General features: G+C 37.5%; 1 protein-coding gene across 1 annotated transcript in view; it reads left to right on the top strand.

Annotated features, from left to right (window-relative positions):
• Window positions 1-27,708, top strand: part of TENM3 (teneurin transmembrane protein 3) — a 1,441,984-nt gene that overhangs the window by 329,763 nt on the left and 1,084,513 nt on the right. The window contains exon 4 of the mRNA XM_014945587.1: window positions 2,137-2,203. The gene's annotated coding sequence lies outside the window, so the exon portion shown is untranslated. The remainder of the gene's footprint in view (window positions 1-2,136; window positions 2,204-27,708) is intronic.

Here is a 27,708-nt window from a genome sequence, read left to right as displayed (position 1 = left end):
TTGATATTCCTGTTCAAGGCAATAAACTGATGTTTACCAGGTGCTGCAAAGTGTTTTAATTTCCCAGCGTGTTTTTTAACCTCTGCGTAGCACCCTGCTCCTATTCAAGCAGAAAGCTTTTATTTGGGAACCAAGGTTTAAGTAGAATAACAAACTTAATTAAAATCTGTAAACATTATTTTACCAGCGGGTCATGCACAGTTTCCAGACTTTATTGTTCTCATTTGTTAGTAAAGACTTACTAATTAAAATGTGTATGTAAATATATGTGTATCTTTAACAATGGAAGTGGGAGACTTGAGAGAAACTAAAGAATTGTTACAGATAATGTCATTATTATAAAGAACTAAGGCTCTCCTTTGTTAATTCATATGTTGAATTAAATCTGGTTCTTGCTTGACAACAATAGTTAACTCTGTTAAATGAGAAGATAAAAACACCAAAAAAACCCACACCAAAACAGAAAACAAACACCTAAACTTTGAGACAGAGAGAGTTTATCTTGCATTGAGTCATCTCAATGTGTACCAGAACATCTTGTATTTAAATGACCTAGCAAATCTGTAAACAGTAATCTTTATCTGTGATGTGATCTGACTGAATATTGCTGGATAATACTGGAAAAAAACATATTGCATGGTTTTCAACCTGTACCAGAAAATAAAACATTTATTTGCTTCTCCTATGTTTTAGAAAAGAATTCCTCATAGTTCTTGTGTATGAAAGGGACAAAATGGGCTTTCAGCTTTGGAAGCTGTTTCTAGATTTTTCTCATAGTGGAAAATACGTTAAAATACAGGTTTTAATTGCCTTGCTTTATTGCTGATCAATTCATGACTTGTGTGATAAGTAGTAATAAATGAAATTATCCTGACATGCACCCACAGTTCTGTAGGTCTAAATTTGGTTGTAGTTTTTTTTCCAAAGCTCTGCTGGTATAATATACTTTTTTTTACCCATTTTGATCTGGAGGCCAGATGAAATGAATACTAATTTCTATCTCAGTTATGTTGATAAACCTGCAAATAAGAGTGTTTCTGTTGCAAGATAACCATGCCTCACCTTCTGTCTGAAGTCTCAGCTTTTGTGTTACAAGAAGTCAGTAATGTGCTGGTAGAGTTTAAAATAAAACATAATTCTTCCTAAATAATCCTAGAATTTGCACGTGGGGGGGGGGGAATAGAACAATATTTGAAACTAAGGTGTTTTAATAAGTGTAAATACTTACTTTGAAAGATCATTTTAGTCCAGAATGATAACTTTTATAGAAGCAATATAATGTAATATATACATGTAAGTATAATATAAATAAAAACATTAGGATCTCAATAGCAGAGATCCATGGACATGGATTTTTCATACTACTGTAGCATCTAAGCAGTCACATAATGAATTCAGAGATGCTTTATGTACACGGTTATCTGTGGGCTTAACTGGTTTCATGGATCCTAAAGACCTGACTTTGTCAATGTGTGGTTTTCTGTTTATTTCTTTCTGGTTTAGCAATACAAAAAATTGAACTATAACAGAGTAAGAGAACCTATTTTAGCACTATTTAGTTGCTCATCCTATATACCGAAAGCTGGTATTGGCAATGTGATCAGATTTGCATTTTTCTCAGATCTGGTACCTTTGATAAGTCCAACAGAATAAGAGATAAATTGGAGATGCCATCACTTTGGTTTCAATGTTTTAAAAAGTCAGCAGAGTTCTGTCCAATGCATATCTTTGTTATCTGGTCCTAATCCTGGGATTTTACTTTGCCAGTAATACAAAAATGTGTCCTTCTTGTAATAATTTGTGTCTGCTGCTGGAGTACTAGAATGAGTTAGAGCTTATTTTTCATTTTATTAGGGTTTTATTTATGCACATCCTGAATTTTTTTCCTCTGGTCCCAAGGTGGTGTTTCTTAGCTCATTCTGTGACGGTGTCTCTATTAAGACATAATTTCCACTTGTCCCGCATTTGTGATTCTTTATTCATGGAAAAGAAAACCCACACCAAAACAACACCCCATGGACCTTATTGTGGGTATATTTCTTATTTATGGTATGAAAAGATTCTTATTAGCTGTTGCAATTCAAAGTTTATTCTATATTAAATTAACACCTTCATGTTGCTTTGACTTCTTAATAGGCAATAACTTCAGACTCTAACTTCGTGCTTTCACTGAGAACGTAGATCCTACAGCAAGGAAGTAACTGTAAGTGTTTGTGTTATATCTTTTCTTTTTTTAAATGAAGTTTATTGTAAGTCTTTTACTCTAAATGTGTTCTGGAAAGCCATCGTGACTGCAGCTATGGCCAACGCTGAAGTGCTAGAAGTAGGTTCTCTCAGTGGATCAGGTGGTTCTAGTTTAGAATGTGTAGTTCTTTTGCAAAAATGAAAACCAAATTGAAGGCCTCCATTTCAGGTCTGTAATTCACAGTGCTTCCATTGAATGCCCTAATTGTGTTGATAGAACAATTTTCCGAAGTTCTTTAAAATAATTAGAAATGGAAGGTTTCCTTATACCTTTACAAGAAGTTTTACTGTGTTTTAATGGGTAACAGGAAACCAGGGAAGAAGAAAGTGATGTTAGGAGTGTCAGTGTTCTGGAAGACTAAATGATGGTACAAAACTGGTTGAAGATAAGCTGTTTCTGGTTATTGTGTTTAATTTTTGCAGCTGAGGTTGAAAAACAACACCGGACACGTGTCATCAGCAATCATTTAAAGTCTTTGTCATATTTCATGAAAATGCTTTGTCCATGAAAGACAACGCGATGTGAAATTACTGTGCACGTTAAGACTTCATATGCTTTATAAATGAATTATAAACACACGTGTGTGTGACTGAATATAGAAGTAAATGCACACCAGCTGCTGTGTTTCTCACCAAGGGATTGATTTGGGAACCCTCTTCCAGTTTGGCTTCAGCTTTCGTTAGACGTTGAGGAAGGATTGTTGGAGGGAGATGGGCACTCTGGTATGGAGAAGCAGAGTGTGGTGCTGCTGGAGGGTGTTTCTGGCCTCGGGACATCACAGCTTGGGGCAGTGTCTGGGCAAGATCATAAGTGTAAGCCCTGCAATGTTTGGAGGGGTCTGTAACCATCAGTGCTGTTACAGAACTGTATTAATGCCACTTTTGCTTATTTGTTTTTGAACTTAGTATTAAGTCCCTACTTCTTTTCCTAAACTCATCTCTACCTGGGGGTTACCAAAAATAATTTTCTATTTTCCACCTCCACAAATCATGGTAGAATGAGTTGAGATAAAAAAATCAAATTAAATCTTTTAATAAAGAGGTATACTGAGTATTCTTAAATCAACTTACCTGCAGCAATTCTGCTGTACAAACAAATTGGCACAGATGTTGAACCAGTTGTTCACTAGCCTTTTAAGTAAAGGAAGAGTCAGTGATCTGTGGGGGTGGAAATCAGCTTTAATTTGCAACATGAAAATTGTGGGCTGTTGTAGGGTGCAGCATCTTAAGAAACAATTCATCACCTGCCTGCATCAATTTCTCTTTTTACAGGATTTGGTTGTTTTGGGTTTTTTATTAGACTTTTTTTATGTATCGCTAGTGGTGTGTTATACTTAAAAGCAGCAGAGAATGTCTGAAGGATTCTGTATAAATATTTACATAAATGCAAACTGCATGTCTCCTGATCATCACAAACTTGTATAAACTTGCTTCTTGAAGTCATGTGGTCGGGGGGGGGAATGGTCTTTGTGCATCAGGTTTAAAATATGCTGAGGGTGTCCAGGTTTTTCTTTGTAATTTGTGCAACTGAAATGAGACTGAGGGTGGGTGGGACACAAAATCCTGCTATATCTGTGTTTACTCAAGCAGTTGAGTATCTTCTGAAGAAAACCTGGGACTTGAGTTGCAGAAAAAAAATCAATAGGAAGCATTAGGCTTTCACTTTGGAGCTTTGTGGTAAACTGTATTTTTATTTTTCTCCTTGAATCCCAGCTTTTCTTTTTAACTGGACAATGTGTTTGTCCCCACACGGTATGATGGTATTGAGTCAAGATATATCACTTGCCTCTCAACTGAGCGGTGTAGAATGTCAAAGAAGAAAATACCTGCTAGATATAGGGATGATATTTTGTTCCAACATAGGTGAATTTTAAAGGTTCCCAGGAGTTTCTTGGGAGACAGGATTTGATCTTGGATGGGAAGATATTTTTTTCTGCTTAATCACTTGCAGTTTTATCACTTGGATTAAAAAAAGGAAGGGGAGGACTGCATAGCCTAAATGTGATGCTGAAATGTGGTTGTTTCACAATCAGTAAAAAAACTCTTAAAAAAAGTCTTAAAAAAAACCCTTTTACACATTAATACTTTTAGGTGACTTCTCAGGAACACATTCTGCATAGACCAAAATAATAGATAGTGAAACAATTCCGTCCCCTTCTTCTTTCCCCAGTTTGTACATCTAGAGCACAGGTTATCCTGAAACTCAGCTATTCTAATCTGTGTTGTCTAAGGAGACCCCTTTGATTGCACCCCTGACTAGGGGTAACTTTATTTGCATTTTCTGTGTATTTCTTGCCTGTGTAGAAATAGTCTATGACTTGAAGGAGACGAAGAACAGCAGGGAGCCCATTATCCGACTGTCTCTTTAGATTGTGCATACTCATTTCACTGGAGAATGCTGATTAGCAGACGGGGATATTGCATTTTTAGTATGTCACACAATACTGTAAATAGTTGCATTTGATTGAATTAGTGGGCTTCAAATACGAAAGGGAAAGAAATAGGTTATACTTGTAATCAAACGTTCTAAAGATGCTGCCTTGGAAGTTTGATGATCAATGGGAGTATAATAATAAAAAAAATCTTTAAATACTTGAATAGATAAACTCACTGTATCCCTTGGAAAGAGAACCATGCAGAGATGAAATTGGCGCTGAAGGTGCCATCAACTACTGTTGCATTATGCTGATAGAATTAATCAAGTAAACTTTTTATTTCTTTTGGATCTTCTGTGTTCTGAAACTCTGGCTAGTCTGATCTTTCTGATGGCTGTTATGATCTATTTATTTATTTTAGGCACACTTACCAGTTCTGTTTGTGTGGCTTGTTTGGGGTTTTCCATTCTCTAGTAGGTTGTCCTTGGTAGAATGCAGAAAGGCTTCTTCACATCTCCAGCTTATCCTGAATTAAAGGGGAAAAAAATGCATGGGATATTCTCTAGTAGGTTGTCCTTGGTAGAATGCAGAAAGGCTTCTCCACATCTCCAGCTTATCCTGAATTAGAGGGGAAAAAAAATGCATGGGGTTTTGTTCCTTTTTTTTTTTATAATGCAGATCTGGTTGCCAATAAGTTACAAAGGTTGTTGTTTTGTGTATAAAGAGCTAAAATTTATGTAAATTGAGGTGTTGACACAAATGTGCTTCTCCCTTGATTTTTACATCTCTAAAATGTTAGGAAACTGGATAATCAGTTAACTGGTTTCTATGGAATGCCCTTTCCCTCTGTCTTCAGGAGCAACCCCTCTATTGATGGCACATGCACAGTTCAAAAGCCTCTTGTCACAGGTAGGCCCAGAGTGCAGAAACCCAGGACCTTAAAAGGAGTGCTGCCACATTTAAATACAAACTTACTAAATTATGGTAAATTAAATCATTTTGGAGACATCACTTTTATTTTATTTTCAGATGTAAAATGATTAGCGTACTCCAATTCAGGTAGATAAGACTTTTGTAGAGCAATAACTGGAGAAGAGCCTGTCATGCAATTCAGCCAGATGAGCTTTGAGATAAATGCGTGGTGCATGTAGATTTGGGGGGGGTTAGCTTTTTTTTGCATAAAAGCAGCATTGTTAGCATAGAATCAAAATGATGGTGATAGTCTGGGAGACGTGCTTTCAAGGGTAACTCTCACAAATGAGGGTCATAACTAAAAGCTCTTCAACTAGCACAGAAAACATTAAACTGGAAGAACAAACAAAAAGCCGGTGTTGGCAGATCAAAGAAAATGAAAACATAAAAGATACTCTTAGAAGATCAGTTGGCCTAAATATCAGAATTGTAGTAATATCTTTTCTGTCTTACTCTCCTCTGTTTTACCACTTTCATGTATACCTTGATTATTTGAGCCACTGGTATAGTTTCCTTCAAAAAGTTGCTCATTTGCTGCCTGGAATTTAATGGGATAGTGAGTGTTCAAGCTTATGAGTGGAGACTTGTATTCTCTTTTGAGAATAAAGTGTTATCAGTCTTAAGAGAATTAATTGAGTTCACGTTTTAATGGGAATAAAATTTTTAGCTGATTCTCTTCTACTTCAGTTAAACTCTAGCAAAGGTATTCCAAACACTGAGGACTTCATCTGGCACGTATGAAGTGTACTTCTGTGTGTATATTTATATGTATATGCACACAGATTTGTACCATGGCTGTCAAAAATGAGGTAAGATCTGCCTTTTTACCAACAGAACATGTGTACAGGTCAGTCTCAACATGCATTTTTGCATCATCAGTAACTTCAAAAGTTTACAGATGTCGGTGCTTCTAGACTGGATAATGACCATCTACAGCCTGATGGCTGAATCAGATCTGTCAACCCATGGGCCATTCCTTGCCTCTCTCTAATTCTTTTTTTTTTTTTAAACTGAAATTCATTCAAAGAGACAGGGAGTGAATGAGGCGCTAGATGAATTGTTCTTGCAGGTCATTCTTTCATAAGGCCTTCTTACTTTCCATTTGGCTGAAAATAGGTCCACTCTATAAGCAAAATAGTTCACTGTGTAGGACATCCTGTATCTTCTGGTGTTGTGATGAATGTGCCTGTTTAAATAGTCATGCAAGTGGTTCTCTGTATGTGACTTGAGCCAGATGCCAGCCCTGGTGTTGGGGACAAGTGGTCTATGTAAGAGGGCTGTCCAGAGCTTTGATTATTACAGCTGTCCTTCTGGTCAGACAGGAGATGAGTCAGGCTTGAGGCTTTCAAGTGCCTCTGAGAGACTGTGCCCGGGTCTCCTGACTAAAGAGGAGCCACTGGTCACTCTTCTAGCAAGGGAACATTTTCCTGATTAGGGGAAATGAGCTGCTCTGTTACAGGGAAATCTGGGATAAATAAACTCAAGTCAGGGTCGGTCTCATCTCCCAGAGAACAAGCAACAGGGCAAGAGAAAATAGCCTCAAGTTGCTCCAGGGGATGTTTAGGATGGATATTAGTTAAAAATCCTTCACAAAAAGGGTCATCAAGCACTGGAACAGGTTGCCCAGGGAAGTGGGGCATCCACTTTTAAATGCCACCCCTGGAGGTACTTAAAAGCTGGGCAGATGTCATGCTGAGGGACATGGGTTAGTGGTAACTTGGCAGTGTTTGGTTAATGGTGGGATCTTAAAGGTCTCTTCCAGCCAAAACAATTCTATGAAATATAATTGATTTGGCTTTATATCTTGAAATAAGATGGAATTGAGCTACCGCAGAGCTTCTATGTAGCAAATTAAAATAAATAAATAAATGAAACCCTGGTTAGCAACTAGAGTTTCAGTAGAGATATATCCAGAGGAAAAAGCACTGGTCTCTAAACCGTGTATGTAAATAATAATAAAGTCATATTTTGAATGTTCTTGCTCATAGCTTTATATATAGAAGTAATTTTCCACTATAAATGAACTCATTTTGGTTTAGCATAAAATATTATCCTCCTCTTGCCATAGGAATGGAGACTGGAACACGTAAATGGGTGGAAACTTTCAAAAGACTTTGTTGGGAGTGTTTCATGTTGTACCATAAAAGCCACTGCTGGCTGCAAAATTGAATGGGACACAAATGTGTTAAACTCACAATATTAACTATAAAATTTGAAATTAACATCAATTTCTGCTTCCATTACTATGTGCTGATTAGCATAAAAGAAACTTTGCCTTAAGAACTGTGAGGTAATTAACACCACCAAAACCCCAATCCATTTCCAGCTCAGGAAGGCTCTAATGAAAATGGCTGGTGGGAAAGCAGTGAGGCAAGGATGATGTATATATATTGTTCTGTTCTGTGCTTCCCAGACATCTACTTTGGGCAAAATCTGGGGGTGAGGAATATTGCTGGGCAAGGAGACCTTTGATTCATTCCACATGAATATAGCCACAGAAAAAAAAAAAATATTAAAAAACATTATTTCAGACTGCTGTAGTAAAAATACATTTTAATTGCCGCTTCCCTTCTGGAAACCCTTTGTTATCGAGTGGCAATTATGGGAATGATGCTACAGTGTGGTAGCTGTTATTTCTAATGCTGAGCTATTAGCTACAGTGTTGAGTTAAATGATGAGATTTTTGATCTCTTCAGATGATGTGACAGCACTTTCCCTCCAGCATAGCAACAGGTGTGTATGGGACAGGCTGCAGTTTTTTTCCTTAATCTGGTGGAACACACTTCACCCCTTAGAAAGGGTTTTTATGTGTCAAATGAACAGAGAAGCCTTAATAAATCAGGGTACAAAGCATGGGGTGGGAAGTACAAAACAGTGGCTCTGCCTGGAGAGCTCCTGGCACTTGTTCTGTGCTGAGGTCCTCAACTTCACTAGGGAGCATGAGTAAATCCTCTGCAGTCATTACAGGCTGATTGATTGATTTATTTAACAAACTAGTCCAACAGCTGGACTCTTTAAAAACTATTTATAACGTTCTCTGCTGTTAGTAACAGGGAATGTGTCCAGTTCTGGGCTCCTTACCACAAAAAAAGACGTTGAGATGCTGGAGTGGGTCCAGAGAAGGTCAACGGAGCTGGTGAGGGGTCTGGAGTACAAAGAGCACAAGTCTTGTGAGGAGCAGCTGAGGGATCTGGGGGTGTTCAGCCTGGAGAAAAGGAGGCTGAGGGGAGACCTTCTTGCTGTCTACAACTCTCTGAAAGGAGGGGGTAGCCGGGGGGGTCGGTCTCTCCTCCCAAGGAACAGGCAATGGGACAAGAGGAAATGGCCTCAGGTTGCACCAGGGGAGGTTTAGGATGGATATTAGGAAAAATGTTTACGCTGAAAGGATTATTAAGCCTTGGAATGGGCTGCCCAGGGAAGAGGTTGAGGCACCATCCCTGGAGGTATTCAAAAGACAGGTTGACACAGTGCTTAGAGACATGGTTTAGTGATTTTTATTTTTTTTATCAGAGTTAGGTTGATGGTTGGACTAGATGATCTTAAAGGTCCCTTCCAACCTGGACTGTTCTATGATTCTAGGATAAATATTGCTTACGTAGCATTCAAATGTGGGGATTGCCTTGTTCAGTGTATGTAGCTGAATAATTTTTAGAAGATAACCTCAGCAAGTATCCAGTATGCAGTTGCAATGATTACTATTATATACAGCATATTTCAAAATAAACCGGTATAATGCTGCATCAGCATTTCAAAGAGTCCTCATGATTACTAAGGCCACAGAGGGGAGAATAAAGTGTGGAGGAGGTAATTAGAATGACCTTACATTACCGAGATGGTGAGCGGTGCCGGATCTTTGTCCACAAGTAATGGAGTTTTTCCATAAGATGCTGCTTATCAACAGCATGTACATATAGATCTCACTGAAACCTGATGTGAATACCTACACGGGGATGTAAATAGCAAACCAAGTACTGCTTGTATTTTCCAAAAGCATTGCAGTTTTAGCAGAGGTATTCACAAAGTATTTCTTTCTTGTTCTTTATTGACTTTAAGCTTTTAACACATGAAAATGATTTTAGAACATCTGATTCCTTAATTATTAGTATATTACCAAGATTTTCATCTTGGTGGTGGTTTAAATCAGTCAGCGTGCCTTTCCTAACAGTTGATGGCTGGGGTTGTACTACACTAGTAAGCCTTTGGTTTAATAACAGTTTGTAACTTATCATACCTGAAAACTTCTGCAGAGGTAACATTAGGTGCTTGGTTATCTTTAAAATAGATTATTTATTAATACACATCATCTACAAATCATTGCTTGCTGCTTTGTTTGTGGCTTGTTTTTAGGATTAAGGAAATTAACCGTCTTAAGACGAATACTAGAAAAGTAGATTACGGGATGCTGCCAGCCTTCTGAAATATATCTGGAGGAACAGTAATTTTAGCTAAACATTGAGATCTGTGTTTTTCTTTTCCAATATTTCTGCCACTGACTCTTACTTTAACTAAAGTAAACCAGCCTGAACTCACTGTAAGGTGGTCTATTGGGAATATGGCAGGTTATCTATAAGCAGCCATGGGGACACAAATCTTTAACTTTTCTGACTACATAATTACTGCATCAACACTTACCCAGGACATGAAGTGATATAAGAATTGTGTTATACCTTAAAGTTTTAACTTTGTCAATTAACTTATCTGTTGATCCAAATTCACCTTGTCTTAGGATAGGTTTGTTTTGTTGGCGTTTTTAAACTTGTTACTCTTTGTGTGCTGACTAATTTTGAATACATTCATCTTCTAAGGAATGACGGGACTCTGTCTAAATGATGTTGTGTAAATTTTTCTTAAGATAATTGTCTAAATGGAAATTGTGATCTCTGGTATGGGGTTTTGAAAACTAGACCTTGTAGAATTGGTTAAATAGACAAAGTTTCCCACTTTTGTTACTTTTTTTTCTTCAAGCAAACAGATTCGTCAGCCCACTTTCCTACCCATATTTCACAGTCTTTGGTGGAAGCGAGGTATCAATAAAACAATACCAAATATATGTTTTTATAGTATAGCTGTCTGCTTTATATCCATGCACTTGCAGTATTTTTATATGTTGACTAATAAGCCACTTCACCTCTTTTTGAAGGTGAAGAAGATCCATTTATGCCAAATAACTTATCTTATACCAAATATTATCTGAGTGGGTAAATTACTGACAAATCCCCAAAGTATTTCTGTTCTTGGTAACTCTTGCTGTTTTGCATTGAAAGCTGCTTCAGCTTCCCAGAAGGAAAAGCTAATTGTCAGGCAGCGGGGAAAGGTCTCAAGAGACAAAGATGTTGCTAAAGGCAGAGTTTTCACCCCAAGTGTATGGAATTCTGTGGAGGATTAATGTAAAAAGCCGATAATTGAGGCAGTATTAACTGTTTCAATGCTTATCAAAACATGAAAGTAAACTGGGAAGATGTATTTGCAAAGGATTTCATTGCTGTCTGAGGGTGACATCCGGTTTCAGTGCCCCACTTTAAAAAAAAGCTCCATTGGTGGAATTAAAAAACAAAGAGGTTTCTTTGCATAAAGAGCAAAGCTAAATATGAAGCTGACTGAAATATGAGGTTCCTGTTATAGGTTGATGGGATTCCATGAGCTGGTGCAGCTTACAGGGAAGGGAAAAGATTGACAAACTGCCTGCCATTTTCTTTTTTCACAAATAGTTATTGAGGAAAACGCTTCATTTTGACAGGCTTCTGATTTTTATTCTGAATTGAATGTTCACTTGGGATTTATCATCCAGTTCAAAAGATTTTAAGGCTTTCTGGAAAAAAAAACCAAACAAACAAAACCCAAACCAACAACCAACCAAACCCCATTTACCAGAGAATTAAATGAGTCTCAGATCACGCAAAAAGCAATGTGTGGGTATTTCGTTGTGACTATTACAAGTTCCATTACATGTCCACTGGAGTTATCTTTGTTTCATATATCTCACTGGTCAATTGGTGCCTTGAACAGGAAAATCTATCATTTGTACATCTCGAATCTAAAACCTATTTGTGAGGAGGCTGGCATTTACAATACAGCAAATGTAGGCCTGTTGTTGAGGGAACTATTGTGAATGTTTTTTCAACAATTTAAGTGGACATGCCTGGGCTTGCAGGTGATGTATAGAGCAATCTGTTTCTCCTTCCTTGTGGTGAACAAGGTGGCATCATGGTTTGGCAAGGATATATTTAGATAAAGACTGCCTCAAGATGATAGTAGAACCTGAAAGGGAGCCACTCCTGTTAGTGGTTATCACCTCTTAAATGGGAATTGTTCTTATTTTTGTATCTGTTCTTTAAGCTGGTGATGTTCAGTACTAGTTATTGCACCAGTTTACATGGAGGCTTAACCAGTAAAGGGTTCTTAAATTGCCTCAACTGTGACTTGAACCCCTGTTGAAATATTCCTGAGTACATCTCCCTGCTCCCAGGTCTTGTGGTGGGCATTACAAAAACACTAAAGATGGAGATTTATGCCAACTCTGGTGGATTAATTAAGAGATTTGTGATGAATGAAATACGAGAGTGTAAATAGATATGATTTAGTTAGATTTTTGCAGAATTTGAATACCCCAAGGGTAGTTCTTCAAAATGACAAACTTACTATTTCTTCAGTGTAAATAGACTTTCAGTTTTGCAGTTTCTCAGTTTTGAGTAAAAGTTATAAGTTTCTACTAGTTTTAAATGTAGGTTTTCTTTAAAGCCAAGTTAGAAAGAAAGCCAGTGGCTGAAATTTGAAATGCCTTTAAAGAGATTAAATTCAAGTGTCCAGACTGCTGGAGGTTCTAGTACATGAAGAAACTATAATAAGATGTGTGGGTAATAATAGGATAATATAGGGGTAATAATAGGTACAATAGGATAGTGAGGAAGCTATAATAGGACTCAGTGGGAGAAAAGCTGCAAAATCAGGTACCTGCACCTGTAATGAGAGGAAGAAATATGTTTGCACCTAAACTCAAAATACCGCAAGGCAAGCGTTACAAAGATTAGTACAAATGCAACATAGATCTCTTCTAGGTGTGTTCTGTACAGCAATTATTAAAAAAAAATATCTTTACTAGATTATTGTAATTTGTTGTCTGAACTGATCTTGGTCTTTTCCTATGAAATCAGAAAAACACTTTTTATATTTCTTGAGAATTAAGGTTTTAAAATCTTCTACATCCCATGCGTGGGTACTCCCACCTTCATGTTTATTAGACGGGAATCAATAAGTGTTTGATGCATTGAAGGATTTCCAACAAACAATTCATTCCACTCTATGTAGAAGCAGGTCGTATAATGTAGCATATTCAAACAGGCATGAGAAGAAATGGTTTCCAGGAAAATTCAAAACTATATTCAGATGAGAAATCTAAGTGGTAGTGTTGTTTCTTACAGGCAGGCAAGGGTTTGTTTTTTCTTTATCAGCTAAAGTGGTCTGGGAATCTTAAGGTAACTATATACTAGTAGAAGTGATTCGAGGAGCAACAAGGCACATGTTCATAACTAATTTCTTTCTTAGTTCTAAATTATTTCCCAAAATATCCCCAGGAATTAATACTGCTTTTCATAGTTTTGATGTGGAACTGGTCCTTCCTCTGGAAAAATACCTTTCTTTGCTTCCTTAATGGCTTGTTTGGAATACAAGATTTCTACTTTTTTTTTTTTTCATTGTCTCAAATGATTCCAAGCTTGCATGACTTAAAGCTTGTATGAATTAATACTTCATATATTATCATAGCTTTCTCTTTCTTGAATTTATTCTCTGTTCTTTTTGATAGGTGGTGAACTCCATAAAAATGTGAACTATTGGTAGATGGCGGGAGGGTGTGAAGTGGTAATTCCAGAATCCTACAGCTTCTTTCTGAAGGGTGAAAGGAATATAAGAGCAACTGGCAAAAAAACTTCCATAATCTGAAAAAGCATTTATCAGAGCAATTTCACATGGATCTATGTAAAGAATCATAGCATTAAAGCCGAGGCTGGCTTTCTCCTCCAAGAAATCAATGCTTATGTTCTCTGGCTGTAGCTGTCTAATGGCTCAAGATGGGTATGACAGAGTTGCAACCTGGTCAGTTTGAAAAGGAGAAGAAATAAGAATAGTTTTATTCAGTCTCTCTCGTTGTGTTGCAGCTCCACCACTGGTCTTCTATCTATCACTATTCAGAATTCACTGAAGTCTCTGGTTTCTCCAGCTCCCCTCTTTAGTCTTGAGGTGGCTTCAGACGGTAGACTACTCCAAGATTTTTGGTGGATATCCCAACTCAGCCCAACCCAGAGGTTTCCTGTTCCACTTCCAGCTCTTGCTATGCAGCAGCTCTGTTACTTGACAGCTTGTGGGGTTTACAGAAGGGGAAATCTCTTCCATTATAGAGAGCACACAGATAAAAACATGCAATATGAAAAAACCTCAGCACTTCACATCTAGTGAAAACACAACCTCTGAAAGTCTATTCTGAAACCAAAGCAGACTCAACATAGTGGAGATTAGTTATTACACAAGTTAGAATTATTTTTTTCTTTAAATACATGTATGCAGGACCATATTGTATTTTAAAATGTGATGTTTTGCAAGCCAAGGTAAGCTTGGGAATTCTCTTCATTAAAATATGTTCCCCTATGTGATTCACTTAATAAATTGTACAGACTTTTGGATCACTTTCTTGAAACTTAATTGGACTTGAAAACTGATTCCACTAAATCTGACTTAAATGTGTTTTGTGTTAAGCTTGTTAAAGTAAGTATAGAAAATGTAAGTAGGAGCATGGAGGTGTTTCTAAACTCCAAGTATTTAAAGTGAGAACTATCAACATGTAAATTATTGAGCTGTCAGATTAAATGAAGCTGAATATTTTTAAGTGATTAACATGCAGATTGTTGCAAAAAGGCACAGATTCTGCATTAGCAAAAATCAGGAGCTCAAGTTAGTGCTCATTACCTTTCAAAATCAAGGGAACGATAGGAACTTTTTTTTTCTAACTCAGCTGTACAGGAGGAGTGACAAGTTGGTTCTCTTATTTTAACAATACAAGTTCTAAAGAAGCATCTATTTAAGAGTATTCATACTTTTCAGATATTGATTTTCTTAGTCATTAATCTACATGGATATCATTCTTTATGGTTATGTGTGTTGCAGTAGTGGGGTTTTGCAAAGTAAAATTTTAAAAAATACCTTGTTGACCCTTTCTTTTTATGAGAAATGAAGTAGTTAATGCTGATAAGTTGTCCAAGTGTGTAAGTGAAATAGTCTTACTTTCTAGAGCTGAATGCAGCACTTTGCACATCTCAGAGCTATTGCTCCAGGGTTTCTGCAGAGCAACTTCTGTGATGTTTGAGGGATTTCTATCAATGTGAAGACTGAGTCTTCAAACAATCTGAGGTGACTTTTTTATAAGTACGAAAAGCATTTTAATATGTGAGAGTTGCTAGTCTTGTGTACTAATTCATAAAAAATTGCTTCAGAATTCTCCTAATTAGAGATTAGGTGTCACTTTCTGTGATGTACGTGTAAAACACTTCTTTATGTACCATGTATCATCCTTTGTAGGGTGGGAGGGATGAGGGAGGAAAGAAGTCTGAATTTTTATGAAATATGGGGCCACTGAAAATATTCTAAATAATTCTAAACTGGTCTGACTCGATCTCTGTGAGTAACAAAAGTATTTTCACTAATGCGACGTGCGTTGCTTAATCTACACTGGAGCTGATCTAGGCATACAACATTAATCCTTAAAACTGTCAGCCTTGTAATTACTGTTTCAGATTTAGTATTTTTTTTTGAGCTGCTTGCTGTGTAATTCCTGAATGTATGCTGCTGCTCTAGAAAGTGAAGGATTTGGGGATTTATGAGTTCATTCATTTCGGATGCAAACCAATTTTCATAAACCAAAATGGACCACTTCTCCCACCCCTTTTGTTGCTGTGTCCATGGGGGGTGTTGTGTCTGGGCTGTGTCTTAGTGAGGTGCTTCATGGGAGAGGTGGGGAGAGTCCTTCAAGCAGCCATGCCTCCCCTGTCTTTAAGTAAATTAATTGGTGTAAAAGCAGGTCCTTAGGGAAGACAAGCTAAATGACCAGCACTGAAGAGCCTATTTGTGTGAACTTGTTAGCAGTTTCCATTTGTGTACTACTAAAATTCATTAAAACAAATGAAACACGGGCTTTTTATGCAGTATTTCAGAGATAGTTGTGCAAAACTTCTTTTTTTCTTCTCCACTTCTTCACTTTCCCAAGTCAAAGAATATAAATATCCCTTAGTCTTAAAGATACAGTAGCATTTTGTATTTAGAGACTTAGATTTCTACTTACCAGTATGACTGTAGACACCTCATTAAATCACAATAACCTGATGAGCTGCAGCACTTATGCCAGTGCAGTAGGTGATGTGAACATACGTAAGTTTTCTGTTGGACAAAAAAGTGCATTTCAAAATACATATGGTCAGAAATGTCTGCTCACTGATGGGTCTCCACTACCCCAGTTCTCATTACGCTGTGAAACTAATTGTGTTTGAGGTTCTTGTACTCTACTGGTCTTGCTTTGGGCAAATCACTGCTGCTCAGTGCTTGTTTGCCTTTATAAAACAGCACTGCTATTTACCTCCTTTGAACTATTAGTGAGTATTAATCAGTAGGGGATTTCTTTGAAGGTTTCACCCTCTGCTCGGAGTGGGATGCATCACTGTTAGGAATAGAACCACCCTTTCCCTACTCTGATAAATGCAGCCTGCCCTTTTAGGGAATAGGGGATGTCCCCACAAGTGCCACTTGTCAAAAGTGCTGTGTGACCACCTGAATTTAACCTGCAGCTCCCAAAACATGACGGGGCAAGGAGAGGCTTTGTGGAAGCACTGGTCATAGCAAGTAGCGCCTCCAGCCCCAGGAGAATCTATTATTCTGGGAATTTGCATGATGTTAGTATCTCAGTAATATACCAGTAATTACTTACAAAGTAATTGTGATTTTTGGGACTGTTAAAACCAACAGAATAAAGTGCTGGTACAAAATAATAGAAACGCAAAGTAATTGTGATTTTTGGGACTGTTAAAGCCAACAGAACAAAGTACGAAATAGAAGCAAGGCCAGTTAAATGGGAGCCTGTTAGCTGGGCTTGGGGGGAAAAAAAACCAACAAACCGGTCAGATTCCAAATTAGGATTAAGTTCTTTAAAATGGCCACTGGGAAATTTATTTTATTAAGCAACTGCTCTGCCTTTATGCTTGTTCTTTCTCAGGGATCCCAATCCACGTGCGTGCATGTAAAATATGCTTACTCTAAATTTAATGTTAAAGTACTAATTTGTGGTGATGTGATTCTATATTAATGTAAAAGTTAACAGGCAAAAAATTAGAAAATAATTTCACAGCTAGAAAAGACCAAATTGGTTTCTCATTTTGAAATTGCTCATTATTCCCTTAATCCATGTTTCTCAGATGAATTGTGTTTTATTTTAAGAATGGGAACAGAGGCTTCTGATGAACTAGTGTCATGGGACAGCTGAGTCTTGGACTTGGTTTTTATCTCTATTTCGTCACTGATTTAAAGTCCATTTACTGTACTGAAATACAGACAAAATCCTCAGGAGATCTGTGCCTCTGCCCTTTGAAAAGTGTTTTGTACTTCTGAAATGAAGTATTATAAAAAAAACCCCAAGGCATTTCTTTCTAGTGTATGCAAAATAAACTTATTCACAGCTTTACATGTGAACATAGGAAATTTAAAGGAGTTTTCAAGGTGAGTGGTAGGTTCTGTAATATTATTTAAAAAGGAAAGGATATCTTATTTTTAGTAAAGTATTTCATGCTAGTAGTTTGTGTAGTGAAAAGCAACTGTTATTTTGGGAGGTGTGTTATAAGGGTTCATTTGTTTACTGTTTTCTTAGCCTCACTTTCTGCACAGCTGAACTTTCAGGGTGACTGAGGTACAGAGCTGCAGCTCAAGAAAGCCAAGTGGTAAAACACCTGTATTTACTCTTTACCTGTGAAGCTACCTGCCATGTGCTTGGTGTTAACACGAACTAAGAGCCACAAGAAATAAGTTACTGCTCCTACTTGAAGCCTTTACTTTCTGTGTGGCTCAGCCTCTGTGGACAGGAGGTGGAATCACTGGGTGTCTGTGCAAAGTGGTTCAAAAGGAGTGAGATGCAGCTCATGACCCTGAGCTCCTGCTGCAGGAAACTGGTTCAGCAGCAGATCAAATCTGGCTTTAGGGCTCCTATTTAGAATCATAAAATCCTAGAACAGTCTGTGTTGAAAGGGACCTTAAAGATCGTGTAGTCCAACCCCCTGCCCTGGGCAGGGACACCTCCCACCAGACCAGGTTGCTCCAAGCCCCATCCAGCCTGGCCTTGAACCCCTCCAGGGATGGGGCAGCCACAGCTTCTCTGGGCAACCTGGGCCAGGCTCTCACCACCCTCACAGAGAAGAAGTTCTCCCTGAGATCTCAACTACATCTCCCCTCTTTGAATTTGAAGCCATTCTCCCTCATCCTATGGCGTCCCTCCCCATCTCTCCTGGAGCCCCTTTAGGGACTGGAAGGGGCTCTAAGGTCTCCCTGGAGCCTTCTCTTCTCCAGGCTGAACCCCCCCAACTCTCTCAGCCTGTCCTCACAGCAGAGGGGGCTCCAGCCCACCCAGCATTTCCATTGAGTTCCACCTCTGGCCCTCCATTAGAAGGTCCACGTCCTTCTAATTAAGAACATTGCAGCTACATAAGTGCCGATCTAGTACAAACATATTCTGTTAACTCAAGGGTTTTCTGGCAATTTTGACAGATTATCCTTATTGTCAGACTTTATGCCAGGTTGACTGTTTTCTGTTCTGCTACAGATGTCATGTAACTGCTGTAGAGCACAAAGCTGTCACAGAGGCCGTATTGTCTGCACCATCTAATTTGAGGGGGAAAACGTGTTTTTTGTTCTCATGTCTGATAACAAATCAGATCAGTATCACTGTGCACAGCTTCAGTATCAATGGCTCTGGAACTAGGGCTTCAGAACACGTTTTTTTGATAGTAGTCTCCTGGCTAGGTGTGGGTAGGACAAATATATTTTTGCAAAAAGTACAGATTTTATATACATGGTATAAAAGCACAGGGATAGCACAATCTGCAAATTGGAGTGGGGCAGTGAGTAGTGTCTTGCATTTCACTGCTTGTCATCCTGCCCTCGTTCTGTGTCCATCATACCTATCCCTTTTACCTACTTAGCATACGTGCATAGTCACAAAAAGCTAAGGTTTAGTAGGTAGACATCAGAATGGAAATATGCTCATTCATCTTAATAGAGTTTAGAAAATAGTACTATACAAATGTTGGGTTCTCTGTATTACTAATGAAGGGTGGGAGGGGACAGGCAACTTTGGTGTTGCAGCAGATTAATTTTGATATTAGTATGACCTAACTTTGACAATACTTTGGAAATCAGTGAAATAAAACATTCTTCTTGGCTGTGATTTATTGTGCTCGATCTAAAGGATATTACGCTTTCCCTTCTGTTTACATTCGATTTATTTCTGCTTGTGTTGCAGGCAGCGTTACAGCTGTAATGCAGGGTTGTGTTTTTGTGTCTGAAATGATACATAACTGGATAATGTGTCAGGCTGAGTCTTCTTTAAAATATCAGATGGCATTAAACATGAATAGTCAGGTTTTTCTTCGGTAGTGATGAGATTTACAGGGCAATGTAAGTTACTGAGTGGTGAGGACTTTCATTCCTTAATTTGTACACAAAGAAGCTAATAGCTGTGCTTGAAGTGAAAGCATGTAAGGGCTGTGAAGACGATTCATGAAGTAAATATGTGAGGGTAAGCTCATGAATATGGCAAAATATTCTATTAAAATATATAATATTTCCTGAGTACAACATTCTAAGTAATGATGCCCAGATATTAGGGATGACTAAAAGCTTTATTTTTTCCATCTCTTCTTAGCAATTCTGAGACATCAGCTGTGATTTCAGATTTAATAATATAATAATTTTTCTCCTTCATTTTTGGCAAGAAAAGGCTTCAGAATGACATGAGATCTTGGATGTCATTTTTCCATCTCCTCTCCCCTTCCTTCCCTCCTGTAGTGTAATCATGGTTTATTTGCAGTTTAATCTTTTTATCCTTTTCTTTCTGTGGTTTGCTTTATTCTAGTTTGGGGGACAGGGGTGTAAGAAGGACCGCAAATAGAGATTTGAACTGTTGGGACGCCTCCTGAATGGCCTGTGGAAATTATGGGGACTGATTACTGCAGGCTTCTACCAGTCACTGCCATTATCCCAGTGCTCCTGGCTTGAATTTTCCTAGGCTGGAAATAGGAACAACACATTTAAACACTGTAAAATGATATGCAAGCATAAAATGCACATGCATACATATGCATATCTATATACACATGCATATATGTATTCCTTCCGTGTTTGGAAAACTATTTCTATTATCCTTTACATGTTTTAGCATTGGTGAACATGCAAATCATAAAATCACTGCCTCTTTTTCTATCATCCCATCTAAAGTTACTTTAGTATTATTTATAATAATGAAATATATAATCAACTAATTATACTTTAGTATTTTTTACCGAAATCCATAGGTAAACGTTGTGCATAGCAGTCTATTGTCAGAGGAAGAGTTCATAATATTTTTGTGACAGGAACAGCTTTTTTTGGTTGTCAGAAGTTGGAAAGATATTGGTATCCTTTCCATATATTTAAAATGGAAACTGTTGGATTTTGACTGAAAGGCAAAAGAGCAGTGCATGTATTTCTCATTTCCCTAGTGTGTTTTGTTTGCCAAGCCAGAATCTTCTTTAAAAATTGCTACAGTTAAGGTTTTGTGACCAAGTATGGGAGCTTCCAAAAGCTGTGGTGTAGAGTTGGTGATAATATGAAATATGACTAAACAAAAAGAAAATATAAGTAACAAGCAGCTAATTTCTTTTTTAAAATGAAAAACTGTGAATTAAACAGGAATTTATTTTCAGAACCATTTTATCTTTTGCTGTGTAAAATTAGATGTCATTTTTTTATTAGGTGTCTGTAACATGTTCTTCAGTTAAAGACCTACAGTAGATGTCAATGTTATGTATTTCCAATTTGTGCTAGAGGTCATAAACATCCTTTAGAGTGAGGATATACTTTTATTGGTGAGGATTTTTTTATGTATAAAAGAAAATACTATCTACAAAGCCATATGCATAGAACTCCATAATGATTTTTTCATTGCAGTGTCTCCCTTCCAAAGCTGGAGGAGAGAAAACGTAGTTTGACAGATACTATGAGACATATTTATGGCGAATTGGGAGGTAACTGTACCCTTCAATAAGTAATCTTCAGTACTTTTCAAAGTGGGTAATAGTCTTATTTAGACACAAGAGGAAAATATACTGTTAAACCAAAGATGAAAAAGACTTCCACCATAAATTCTGAACCTGAGCATCCCTGTTGCATGAAATATTTGTGTGGAATTTTAAGTACAGGATATTGCTTACACTGTGCCTTATCTCTAATGAGCTTTACAGTAATAGACGCTATATTGATAGGAACACTATTACTTGGATCCATGTTCCTCCCAAATTCTGCATAAATTGCTACAGGGAATAGATAAAATATTTTTATTAAATACTTCTCTTGTATTGTGTGTTACGATGTTTCATTTCTGAGTTTGAACAAGAGAAGTTGTAAGTGTTTGAATTCCAGCATGGTCAAAGTACCTTTTACTCTTTACTCTTATCTTTTATTCCTTTACTACTAATACTATTTGGACAGATTGTGCTTTAAAAAAATAAAAAGCTACTTTGTTTGAATGCTGAACGTGCCGTGACATTTCATGATATCATGGTATTTTTCTGGTGGTCTGCCTTCTACTGTCTGTGTATTATGCCAGATGGGTTTGGTCTTGGAGTGTGAAGATACTACATTGCGATGTTTTCCTACATTCAAGCTCAGATCCCGTAATCAGATTTTACACATATAGATCCTTGGCTCTCCTGAGAGGCACAGACTGTATAGTCTCAATACTGCACTGCCCAATTTCTTGCTATTGGTCAGTGTGTATTATCAAGACCTTTAGTTGTTCAGTGGCTTGTAATTCTTTATATTGGGTGATCCTTTATATTATAGTTTATTTTAATTTTTTTTTGTGGTGAGGATGCAAGGTGATGTAAACACTGTCATCAAATAACTTCAAAGTGTGAGAATTATTAACTGAACCATACTGGAAAAGCAAAATTCTAATGATATCAGTAGCTCAAGACTGAGTAGAAGAGATTTACACTTAATGCTATAACTATTGTTATGAAATCTGTAGTACCTAAAGGTATCTGATGCCAGTAGTAGGATCTGTAAGTGACTCTTAACCCATCAGTTACCCAATTTTTCTTCCAGATATGCCATTTAATGGTGTGTTTAAATAGAAAAGTATGTCTCTTCTTAATGCAATTGTCTTATTACAGTCTAAACTGAAGGTTTCTTTATTAAATGCCAGCTCTCACGTAGGAATACTTCAGGATGACAAAAAGTGTCAGTGTTTCCAAAGTGGGATATGCCATTTAATGGTGTGTTTAAATAGATAAGTATGTCTCTTTTAATGCAATTGTCTCATTACAGTCTAAACTAAGGTTTCTTTATTAAATGCCAGCTCTCATGTAGAAATACTTCAAGATGACAAAAAGTGCCAGTGTTTCCAAAGTGATGGTTTACTCTCAGAAAAGAGTCTTCAGATTTTGTCTTCTGTTACTGTGTGTATTAAACCTGATGTTGGTATGAGTCAGAGTAGTGTGAAGTGTGCTCGGAGATACCAATGAATAAACTAGATCTGTGCAATTTGAAATGTCTTTAATGAGTACACAGGTAGGGCAGCCTCTTCCTTCAGTTGTACTTGGTTTTTTTTCTGAAACAGTTGCATTTTTAGATGTAGCTTTGTTAGAAATAATACTACTTTATATTCAGAAATGCCAGCAAAATTGCATTTTTGTAATCCTCTACAGCACTAACGCTTGTACTGAAACACCCGGTCTGTTTGTTTACTGGAGGTTTGTCGGGCCAGCTACAGATGCGAGTTCTACAAGATCTTCCCTAGAGTAGAGTTTTAATTAAAACAACTCTTTTTACCCCAGCTGTCAGTGCGACCTGTATAAAAGGCAGAAAGATTGTTTTTAGAGAAGAATTTGAATGTTTCGCTTGTCCTAAAGTCTATAACCACAAAATAAAGCATTGAATTTTCTACCTCCCCGAATTCTTTCTCTTACCCGTTTGCAGTCACTTCATCTTACAGAAGTCATTTTAGCACTTTCTAAAGCTTGCTGTCTTCATAAACAGGAGTTCACAATGCACATTGATTCCATTCAGCTGGAAAATATTTTGCAGGAAAACTTTGAAGATTGTTTTAATCTAATCCCTGTTTCACAGGCAGCAGGAGTCGCACAGCACCTTCGACAATTTTTCTTTTTACCCATTGTCACTTTTTGTATGAAGTAATATCTCAAAGATTCACGTTCTCATTGAGTCAAACCTTCCTTCAAGCTGGACGGTAGTTGACTATCAACTTAAAAATGCAGCACAAAGTGGAAGGTAGTTTGAAAAATAAACAAAAAAGATAAAAGTTTTTTAGGTAATGACACGTTTATATTCTCATTTGTCATCCCACTCACTGTTGCTTCAGGAAAAGATCTAGGTTGAAATAAGCCTTCCAAATGACCTAAAAATGGACTTCATAAAACATGGAGAGCATTCTTGAGAGAAGAGTATGTGCATGCCCTTTAGAGACTAGACATTTTGCCATATGCTTGGCATGTGTTTCGGCTGAATTTTGCGCACAATCTGACCAAACCTAGGTAGCCAAAACTCCATTCTGATCTTCTCACTGCTGGCCTTCTGCTTGCTCAACCTCACCAGTAGCTATGCACAACAGGTGAACTTGTCTTCAGAAATATATACCACGAAAATGGATTGCTGTAATGCTACTGAATACCTGTATTCTGTCATCTCTCAAGTGCTTTTACAGGGTTTGGCTTCACTTCTAAAAACAGCTATGAGACAACTTCTAGTTATTTTGCCATTATTTTATGACCACTTCAGAAGTTAAGAACTTTAAGTAGTCTTTCCTTTGCCACTGATTTTTTTTTTTTTTTTTTACTCTTTGACTATCATTTGTCATCCCACTCACTGTTGCTTCAGGAAAAGATCTAGGTTGAAATAAGCCTTCCAAATGACCTAAAAATGGACTTCATAAAACATGGAGAGCATTCTTGAGAGAAGAGTATGTGCATGCCCTTTAGAGACTAGACATTTTGCCATATGCTTGGCATGTGTTTCGGCTGAATTTTGCGCACAATCTGACCAAACCTAGGTAGCCAAAACTCCATTCTGATCTTCTCACTGCTGGCCTTCTGCTTGTTCAACCTCACCAGTAGCTATGCACAACAGGTGAACTTGTCTTCAGAAATATATACCACGAAAATGGATTGCTGTAATGCTACTGAATACCTGTATTCTGTCATCTCTCAAGTGCTTTTACAGGGTTTGGCTTCACTTCTAAAAACAGCTATGAGACAACTTCTAGTTATTTTGCCATTATTTTATGACCACTTCAGAAGTTAAGAACTTTAAGTAGTCTTTCCTTTGCCACTGATTTTTTTTTTTTTTTTTTACTCTTTGACTATGGGATATGGGTCTAACTATTTTTTTTTTTGATGGTGAAGCAAGTTTAAAGGGTCCTCCTCCCAATGCTTCACCTTGTTCTTGCTCAACCTCATGTATGTGTCTTGCTGTTTTAGTGATGGATCTGCAATTCTTTCTAACTGCTGTTCCATGGCAGCCTACATGACTGCTATCTGCCTTCAGTCTTCTTACCAGAGACAAATGGGAGTTGGGTGGGTGATCTATAAATGCTTTTCTACCCTTGTGCTTAGCTTTAGCTGCCTTAGGGCACTGAGTTGGTATTTAAAAAAAAACACACTAAGCAGGTTTTCAAATTATTTATGTTTTATTACTTCTATCTGTAACAGCTGTGCTGAAATAGGCAGACCTTAGGAGCCAACAAGTCTTAATGCAAAGGAGGAAGAGGGGGATGGACAGTATGACAGAACTTCAGCAGCAATCAGACTTAGGTTGTCTTAGGTGTCTTAGGTTGGCCACAGAACCACACCTTGTGAACTTCTGCTTTTTTTTTAGCATTAAAAGCTAAAAAAGTATTGTCTCTGTGTATGCTAGGGTGCAGAAGTGCCTCTAAACAGAGGCACTGCAAACACTAGGGAGAAAGAGTCAACGTGATTAGCTTCTTCCAGTTCTGCATCTGCTCTTCTCTAGAGCAACTTGGAGGGGGAGAATAGTCATTTCAGTCAGATTTGGGGCAGAACTTGTTGGAAGAAAAGCTAGGAATATTTGGAATTACCTTTAATGTGTTTTGGTTCTCCAGTGACTTCAGAGACCATTTTTACTTTCAATATCCATTTTGGCATGATTAAAATACTGTATTATTGAAGACTATTCTTTACTAAGAACAGGCAAAAGGTTCAAAATAGTGGTGGAGGAATGCACTTAAAAAGATTGCAGCAGCCTCACTTCCACAGGTGAAGAATCCTAACTCTAAAGTAGTATTTAAGAAGGCTTATATTATCCAACTTGGATACAGCTAGTTCCTCTTTATAAGATAAAGAATGCCATTAAATTACGTTTTATATATATATTTATCTTACACTATTGGAATCACCAAGTTACATCACACGTGTGTTTTAGAGCCAAGATCTCCCTTTAGATGAAGGTCTATGAAAACCTTTACTAGACTGGAATCTCTGGCCCACTCCAGTAGGTGTCCCATGCTGGGGCTATTTCAGAGTCTCACCAGAATTTCTTGTGTGAAATTCAGTTTGTTATGTAAAGGTTTCTAGACTGATTCAGGCATGGGGGGAAAAAAGGCAAAATAATTTTTAGAGTTGTAAGATGAAAGGCTGTGTGCATATTGAGTTAATCAGTACATTAAGTGATTTTTTTTCGAAGCAATGCGTTCCTAAGGTCTGGTCCTTTTTAGACCAAGGCCAGACTGGATGGGGCTTTGAGCAACCTGGTCTGGTGGGAGGTGTCCCTGCCCAGGGCAGGGGGGTGGAACTGGGTGATCTTTAAGGTTCCTTCCAACCCAAACCAAGATTGGCTTTCACTAATTCATAGTTATTTTGATACTTATCTGTGTTCACTTTAGATATTTTGTAATTGAAATGTAACATTTAAAGTAATTTGATTATACTTTGTAACTATCTATGAATGTGAGTTTTGTTTTAGTGCAGGGAAGAAAAGATTTGTATACAAATTCCTCTTTAGTAGGACAAAAGTCTTCATTTCAAGATCAAGGTACTAAGTCAGACATGATATAGCAAAATACAACAACCTGAATGCTATGCAAATGAGTTGCTAAAAACTCAGACTATAAAAGTTCTTCTAATAATGTTATTACTAAGCTGACTGGTTTATATTTCTTTTTCACACCTTCTCCACAATGCAGTTTATCTGGATATTACAAGAGGATTTTTTCATATGTTTGATTTATGTCCTTAGTTTTGCTCTCTGGGCAAATTTTATTGTTTGATTTCTGTTTGGTTTCAGATGTTTGTTTTTTTTATTCTTGGTTTTACTTTGTGGGGTTTGTTGCCTTTTTTTTTCATGATATAGTTTTATATATTTTGATATAATAGGGTTTTTTTATTATTTTTTAGGAACACAAATGTGCCTAATCGAATTTTTCTCAGTTTCTGCATATAGCATCATTTACCTTGATCAGCTATGCTACTGTGTGTCATAAGAAAATAAAAATAACTTTTTAAGGAGACATAAACTGGGACTTCAAAATATGAGGGTCTCAGACTATGTCTATGGGTTTTCTACATCAGGATTTCCAGTCAGGTAAGGTCTGTGCTTGTGAAGCTCCTCACTTAAGACATCTCAGTTCATATCTCAGAGCAGTCTTGGAGACAACTGGCTTCCTCACAACCAAAAACCCAGCCAGAAGGTGCCTTCCAGGGCCAGAAGAAGCATGCTCCAGCCTCTGCTGGATGTGTAGATGTGATGCTGAGGGACATGGTTTGGTGGTGGACTTGGCAGAGTTAGGCTAATGGTTGGACTCTGATCTTCCAACCAAAACAATTCTATGATTTCTGAAATTCATCTGGTGTGGGCATGGTTTCTGCAGCACCAGCTGTGAGTGTGTTCATCTGGTGTCATGCTAGGTATAGAGAGAGGAGGCATTTTCTCTCCCTCCGTTACAGACATCTCTGAGGAAGGCTATCTTCTTAGTTAAAATGAGGGTTTCTGAATATTATCTCTTAAAGTTCTTGTAGTTATGGAGAAATGTTATTTTTCTCGAGGAATCTGGTTTTAAATACATGTCTTTATGTTTTGCAGTATCTTACTGTACTGCTGTCAGTAACCACTGGCAGAAAGCTGAGGAACAGAACAATTACTATTGTTACTAACGTTAACTAGAAATGTTTGTCCGTGGAAGCAGGAGAAAAGATGCCCTAGATGTCTACTATCATTGCTCTTTAATGTGTCATCTTACAACTGAGCTGACATAATTGGTTGAGAGTTTTATCTTTGTGTTAATTTGAGTTGGAAAATGCTTTCAAAAATGTATATTCTAGCAACTACTCCTCAAAAAAGGGAAAAAATATATCTTAAACGTTTACCAGCTTTTGGGGGGGCTGAAATCAGTTCAAGGAAGGTTCCAGTGGAGCCACCACAAGGGAAACCTGAGTGGCCCAAAGAGGATGAGAGGAGGTAACTGGGGCACTGTTCTTCCAGTATCAATGGGCTGTTGTCAGTTAAGTCATATTCTTGCTTTCCTCATCAAAAAGAGCATAATAGTTTTGCCTTAAAATTGTACAGTGGTACCACTGAGTTTTACCAAGAAATTTATCCAAAACTTCACAGAGCAGATACTGTACAAGTTATCTAGAGTTAATCAAAATCATCCACTCCAAAGAGTCAAATGCAACTTGAAGCCTGTATTTCGAAAGTACACAACCTTTCTGCTTCCTTTTGCTTTATATAGGCAGAGCACTACAGTACTCTTAATTTTCCCTTGGAGAACTAGCTAACTCTAAGGAGCAATGATTTAACTCACCCT

Source organism: Calidris pugnax, unplaced genomic scaffold (assembly GCF_001431845.1).
Source record: "Calidris pugnax isolate Ruff unplaced genomic scaffold, ASM143184v1 scaffold58, whole genome shotgun sequence".
Taxonomy (NCBI): domain Eukaryota; kingdom Metazoa; phylum Chordata; class Aves; order Charadriiformes; family Scolopacidae; genus Calidris; species Calidris pugnax.
The sequence above is the reverse complement of the archived record's forward strand: the minus strand, read 5'-3'. Positions and strand labels throughout refer to the sequence as shown.